Genomic DNA, 7,827 nt, shown 5'->3' on the forward strand with positions numbered 1-7,827 from the left:
ACAAGCTCGTTCTATAGCAGATATCCTTACTGTAATCTCTGAATGTATATACCATACACTGGACAAAGCAAGTGAGGGTAGAGCGGTAGCCCTAAATATATCTAAGGCCTTTGACAGGGTTTGGCACAAAGGTCTTCTCAGGAAAATCGGATCTTAAGGTATCATTGGATGAGTATTTAACATAATTAGATCTTTTTTAAATAAGAGAAGTATCCAGGTTGTCCTCGACAGTTATACATCTAAACAATGATATAAATGCAGGTGTACCTCAGGGATCGATCCTTGGACCTTTATTATTCATAATATTCATAAATTACCTCGCTGATAAAATTGTTTCTGAGATGGGTATATTTGATGATGACACCACACTCTATAGCAGGCATAATGGGGAAACAAATGAGCACATATCTAAGGAAATGGCAAAAATACTAGAGGAAGACCTCAAATCTGGTTGAATGGGGACAAAAATGAATGGTCACATTCAACGCTGCCAAGACTAAGCTTGTTTCCTTCAATAATTACAAGAAACTTTCTCAACCACGACTATGACTAAAGACACATTACCTGAATATACTTCTTTAAACTCCTTGGCCTAATGTTCACAGAGAACATGAGCTGAAACAGATACATTGAGAGCATTGCCAAGGCTGCTGCAAAGAAGATGGGCTCTCTCTACCGTGCTAGAAAGCTACTTATGCCTGAAAGTATCCTATATACCTACAAGGCCACCATTCGCCCATGTATGAAGTATTGTTGTCACATTTGAGCTAGTGCATCTGCTACTAGTCTCTCGCTCTTGGACAGGGTTCAGAAGAGAGTCGCCAACCTGATAGATACTGAACTGTCATCTAGGCTTCATCCTCCATCCCATCGACGTAATGTTGCATCCCTCTGCCTGTTCTACAAGTATTTTAATGGTGAATGCTCCGAGCTACAAGCTCTGGTACCCCTTTGACGTAAATACTCCCGACAAACTCGACAAGCAGCAAAATCCCACCCCTGCACAGTGGAGATCCCTAAATGTAAGAAAGACATCTACTCTAATTGTTTCTTCTTCAAAACTGCTAGACTTTGGAACTCCTTTCCGAGTTCCTGCTTTCCCAACTGTACTGACATTCAGAAGTTCAAGTGTAATAAAACAGATATCTCGCTTCTCAACTCCCTACATAGTATCTCTGCAACTTATGTCCCCGATAGTAGCCCCTATATCAAAGTTGCACTGTGCCTTGTTTGGGGGTGAAATGGAATTTTAAAAAAAATTAAAAATGAAGTCAAAATACCTTCTGTTTTAGTTGTGTTATGAAGGGATAATAAGCAACACGACTCTTCATAAATGTGATTGTTTTCATGATATCTTGCAACCACGCCTAAACGAGACAGATCACTTTACTCAGTTCTTTTGTCAAGATCAACACTGAGTACTTAAGATTGTTTTAATCAAGGTATTTCTTTAGTTGTTACATTTTTAACTAAATCATTTATGCACCTCTCAACTAATGTAATTTGAGAGAATATAATCTCCTTATTTGGTAAATTACTGAATAAAATTTCAGCACTTCTCAAAATATTCTTTGATATATTCTCTGTCTATAAATGATTTTCCTTTCAAAACCACACATTCAGCTATTTTATAACTATATTCAGTTGCTTATGCTTCATTCTAATTGCTTGGCTCAAATTACCAGTTTTTCTTTTGAAACCAGAAATAGCTTTGTGGAAGGCTTCACTTTTCTCTTCTACACTTTTAAACTTTTGTTTGAAAGTGTCATAGTATACTAGATGTGCGATATACAACACTTTCACAAGCACAACCTTTTTGTTCTAAAAATTTATATTCTTTTGTCCAAATTTTTTAAGATGTCAGTATCATTTTTGCTTCACTACTCGGATCATACGAGTTTGATTTTTTTTTATTTAATTATCAGAACCCGTTTGTATTGTCTCAACTTTGTTTCTTTGTTTTATTATTTTCTCTTACCAAACTCAATTGAATTATATTATTCCTGTTCCTTCTTGACACTGAGTCTTTCTTTGTATTTTGTCTGTTCCTCTTCATTTGTATTATATAGATCCTGGGCATTCTCAACACAAAGTCTTTCTTTTTTTATTTTCTATGGCCTTCTCCCCATGTATCATATATTTCTTGGTTTGTTCTTTACACTGAATCTTCTGAAATGTCACTGCATTTTTGTCTGTTAGGGACAAGGCCTTTGTCATAGTGATGGTGTCACAATAAAAACACCGGTTTCTAGTTAGCCACATAATTGGGTTAAGTGTTGACTCTTTGTCAGCCAGCCTAATAATCTTTTCCTTCTCTATGGTCTCTAGAAAGGCTTACCTTTTTAGTCAGCCTGTTTTGAAACCAGCCAGGGGATTGAATGCTGGTAGTGTGGTTTCTTTCAGGCTTTATTTGACTGGAAGTGATTCTCACTTTATCTCCTTTGCATTTATTTTATTACGTTTTCTACAGATTCACGCAAGCACCTTACTATTTCTTATAGTAACATCAGAGATCTCAACCTTTCCTGATGTTAATTAAAAGAAACAGGATTCTTGTCAGCATTTGAATGACATTGTAAAATCCGACTCATTCAGTTCGGTTCTCCCCACTTTGAGTCTGGCTATTTTGACTTATATTACCTCATTCCAGTGTGTAGCCTCATTGGTATGCAAATTACATCTTACCATATTCCCCCTGATCCTTAAAGATCACCTCATAAACTTAAAACACAGCTAGTCCTTCTACTATGCCACACTACTCGGCCAGACACAGCTAGCCCACACTACTCGACTGGACACAGCTAGCCCACACTACTCGGCCGGACACAGCTAGCCCACACTACTCGACTGGACACAGCTAGCCCACACTACTCGGCCGGACACAGCTAGCCCACACTACTCGGCCAGACACAGCTAGCTCACACTACTCGGCCAGAGACAGCTAGCCCACGCTACTCGTCCTGACACAGCTAGCCCACGCTACTCGTCCAGACACAGCTAACCCACACTACTTGACTAGACACAGCTAGCCCACAGCCAGACACAATTTATCCATAGCCAGACACAGCTAGACATAGCTAGCCCACAACACTTTGCCAGACACAGCTACCCTATGACATTCGGCCAGAGAGTGCTAGCCCATGACACTCGACCAGACACAGCTAGCCCACAACCCTAAGACAGACACAGCTCATGACACTCCACCAGACATAGCTAGCTTATGACACTCAGCTAGACACACCTAGCCCACGATACACAGCTAAGTACACAGCTAGCCCTCACTTAAAAGTGACGACTCCTTCTTTATACAACACAACCGAACCTCATTTCCAGTTCTTCATTTAAAAGTGAGGACTTTTTCAAAAAAAAAAACAAAACAAAATTCGATTTTAAAAATTGTTCATTTAAAAGTGACAACTTTTTCTTTCCAGCAAGTATAACCGAATTTCATTTTACATTCCTCATTAAAAACGACAACATTTTACATACAAGTCGACTGAATCACATTTTAAGTTCTTTTAAATGCTTCAACTTTTTTCAAAAACCAATAAAAATCTGACTCGGATTGTAGTTTCAAAAAAATAACTACTGGTTAAATGTTTAAATAAATATGTGTGGGGTATATGCGAAAGGAAAAAAAAGGTACCGTTTAAGGCTAGGTTATGGTTAGAAACAAAAACAAACAAAAAAATAAGTAATATACGACGTACTGGACGTATCTGCATCACTCTTTGGAAAAGAAGAAGGAAAGGATGGATGGCTCATTTATATACCCGAAGGGTATCTTGGGAAGGCAGTGCATGATGGGAGAAACTATTTTTTTGTTATCTCTTCCTTTTTTTTTGATTTTTTTTTTTTGTTGTCTCTTCCTTTTTTTTTTTGATTTTTTTGAAAAATTTCCTGCAAGAAACACAAAAAGAAAAGAGTCGTGAACATCTCTTGAAAAGTATTTTGTGTTGCTGGTGTTCAGATTGTGCAGTGTGACATTGGTGGTGAAAGGCCAAGTTTGGTCGATTGGAAAAGAAGAGGGCAGAAATGTGCTGTTGTCGAGCGAGTGACTCACTCCTTCCTGAACCCCAGAACCGAATCCTGATCATAACCTCACAATATGCACATATTTTAAATTATCCATAGCATTACGAATTTTCACGTTGACTTTCGAATGTGCCTCCAACATTAAATTGAATCATATTCCAACACGTTCATTTCATGACAATAATTAAAAACTAAAATCCAACAAATTCCGCTGAGAATACCAAACAAAAAAGAAAAAAATTTGACTCATTTGTTTCTGCTTCTACCTTGTGCAAATTGTCTGACTCTGTTTCATCGTTGTTGTATCTTAACCTTTCTGACCACAACTCGTTTAATTTTCCCTATCTTCAACACTTTCAATTTTCAACACGACTCATTTAATCTTTTCCATTTTTCGACACTTTCAAATTTTGATGTGACTCATCTTATTCTCCATTTTTAAACGCTTTCAAGTTTCAACGTGACCTGTTTAATCTTTCCCATTTATAGATACTTTCAAATTTCGATGGGACCTATTTAATCTTTCTCTTTCTTGACATCTTCAACTTTCGACACTTTTAAATTTCATCTTAGTCACAGCGACTTTATTTTTCAGGGTGAAATAGCTTATAATTAAAAAAACAAATGGATTCTTGTCAGCATGCGAACGATATTGTTAAATTCGACCCATTCAGTTCGGTTCTCCTCACCTCGATTCTCGCCATTTTGACTTCCGGCCTTATATTATCTCATTTCAGTGTGTAGCCTCATTGATATGCAAATCAGATCAAACTTCAGTTCAGTCCCTATTTTTGCACAAATATCCTCACATTCTTGTTCATTGTAAGACAAATTGAAATTCTTCTATCGATAGCAATGACCCACATGTAGAGGGTTATTTGCATCTTGTCTGTTTAGATTCTTCCACGCATTTGCATGGTCTTGCTATTTTTCTTTGCAAGGATCTCCCCATTATACATATCCCAGCCTTGAATCTTATGGATGTCCTTTTATCTGTTTGAGGTTGTCTTTGCTGCACTCCACTTTCTATTTGTTCATGTTATACTGTTCCCTTTCTGACAGTGCCTGCTATATTGTTGATGTTAGGTCCAACAATATTGATAATGCATTACAGCTTCATCCATCAAACTCTGTCTTTGGTAATGTTAATGCTCACTATTCTGACTGGCTTCCCACTCTAATCGCACACATCTTGCTTGTGAAATTTGTCTTAACTTTTCTGTCTCATGACTTATCCCATATTGTCACCTCCCTTACACTTTTTCCTAATAATGACCTCCAGTAACCATCTTTACTGAATCTTTTTCTCACTTCTGTTCCTGAATCCTCTTTTATTTCCTCTTCTCCTTTTTGACTAATCTAAGGCTTCCAGTCCTGATTTAATTACTGTTGTTATTCCCAAACATTCTTCTACTCTCTCGAAATTCTTCAATATGTGGTTTTCTCTGCCCTGTTTCTCTTCTTGTTAAAATGAATCCTCCACTGTCCTTATATTTAAAACCCCAACCCTAACCCTAATGACCGATTTTATCCAACTAAATATCGTCCTGTTAGTTTTCTCTTTGTAACTAGTAAAGAGTTTTTGAGAGGTTAGTCATTAGCTTGTTCATTTTCTGGATAGTCTGGGCCTCTTTAGTGATGTTTAGTGTGGCTTTCCTGGTTTTCATTCAACAGCTGATTTATTTAAATGTTTTAACTAAACGAATCTGTCAGTTTATTGATAATTCAGGTGAGAGTAGCGTCATTATGCTTAGCATTTCAAAAGTGTTCGACAGAGTGTGGCATCCTAGTCTTCTGCATAAACTTCGAGGTTATGGTATTTATGATAAAGTTGTTTACAGTGTAAGGTCTTTCTGATTGAAACTTGCGAGTAACTCTTGTTGGAGTATCATGTTGGGGTTCCTCAGGGCTCTATTCTTGGTCCAACACTATTTCTTTATATAAATGACATTCCAGTGAATATTATTCAGAAAGTTAACGTTTATGCTAATGACACCACGATCTATTCTAGTGTTGTGTCTTGGCTGTCTTTCTTGGATGAGTTGAAATATGCAGTTGATCTAGAAGTTGAATTTGATTCTAATATGGATTGAGGTAAGAAATGGCTTGTTTTGTTTAATCCTGTTAAGACTCAACTATTGTCCTTCACTTACAGGCATGTCCCATTTTGCAGTTAAATGGGCTGGTATTTTGGGGAAAAAACTTCAGATAGAATTCATCACTGTATTTCCTCATTTTCACAATTTTCTCTTTTTATTTCCAGCACACATCTCTCCCTCCTACCTCTGCAACAGGCTTTTTATTAAAAGAACTGACTATATTTCATTTGTATATGTGTGCGGTGGGCGGTGTGATCTCGTGCGATTCCACGAGACCACATCTTATAAAGTCACAGCCGCCATCTTTAATCTCTCTCTCCAATCCCACCTGAAGGTAAGTCATACAGCCACACAAGGCACACACATGTGAGTGCTTGCTTCTTTGATTATTACATTCAACTCCACACTCTCCCTGGTCTCAAGATCACAAATGTGGCATTGTGGACGTATTTGTTTATTACGGGCACTCCTACGAGGGGGGATTGGCTGAACTTCTTCATCTTCATCGCAGCTCTCAGAAGAGGCATCAGAACTATAAGCCTCAGCCTTAGGGTTTTTAGTCATACCATCATGCCGGACTTCTTCATTTTCATCGGAGCTCTCAGAAGAGGTACTGGAACTATCGGCATCAGCATTGGGGTTTGCAGTCATATCACAACCACGGGTAATATTTCTGATCCACAGGTTACCATTGGATGATTCACTATTACCACTACTCGCTAACTGGTTTGTATTTAGGATGGGTCAGACATCCCTCACATGGCGTGAGGTACTATTGGCCAGCACAGCCTGCTCACTGATGATGTCAGTGATTCGTCCTCTTCAAAAACTGGTGGTGCAATGGCTATCGGGAGGCTTCACCCAGATGGTGTCCCCTAACTCATATGGCCCTTGTGTTTCCTGCTGATCAGGCAAATGGGTGTCAATGTACTTGATGCACACTCGATAGGAATGGTTCACATTGGTGAGCACGCTCACAGCAGTCAAGCATCCTTTGGTGTTGCATTATATCTATAGACTGCTTCTGCGATTGTGTATTGTTTTCTTGCTGTGATCCTCTTCATGCTTCAGTGGCACCACTCTGCTATGCTGTTGCCACTCAGCACATATGCATATCAGTGTCTGAACCAGATCCTCCTCTCATCTATGAAATGCCTTAACTCCCCATTGCAGAAGGCCGTGTCGTTGTCTGTGAGGATCTCTTCAGGCGGCTCCCTTTAATAAAATATGGACTTCACGGATGACACTGGAGGAGTCCTACCTTATTAATGGGCACTAGATTTCAAATCTCGTCCGTTCACAATCAATCAACGTCAAGAAGTGCTGGCTGCCATAATGGGTTATGTCCACACTCAGTTGGCTCCAAGTTTTGTCTACTCTCAGCTGACCTTTCTGCTATCTAGCCAGGGCAGGGTCAATTGACTGGCAAGTTTGGCATTACTTGACCACTGCTTTCACTACACTTTTGGACACTGACAGATTGGTCAACTTCACAAAATAACATGTCTGTCTCATTTTGGGGTGCCCACTGTTGTGGTGTATCTCCCTGATTTTGTCCGCCACCTCAATAGAGGAAGCCCATAGTAATGGTACTGGCTCAGCTTCCTTCTTCATGACACTCTGTGACACTTGAGTGAGCCTATCAGCAAGGTTGCAATTTGAAGTGACCACTACCACATCCAGACAAGTTGTA

Source organism: Euprymna scolopes, chromosome 33 (genome assembly GCF_053919585.1).
Source record: "Euprymna scolopes isolate OS-2025 chromosome 33, ASM5391958v1, whole genome shotgun sequence".
Lineage (NCBI taxonomy): Eukaryota > Metazoa > Mollusca > Cephalopoda > Sepiida > Sepiolidae > Euprymna > Euprymna scolopes.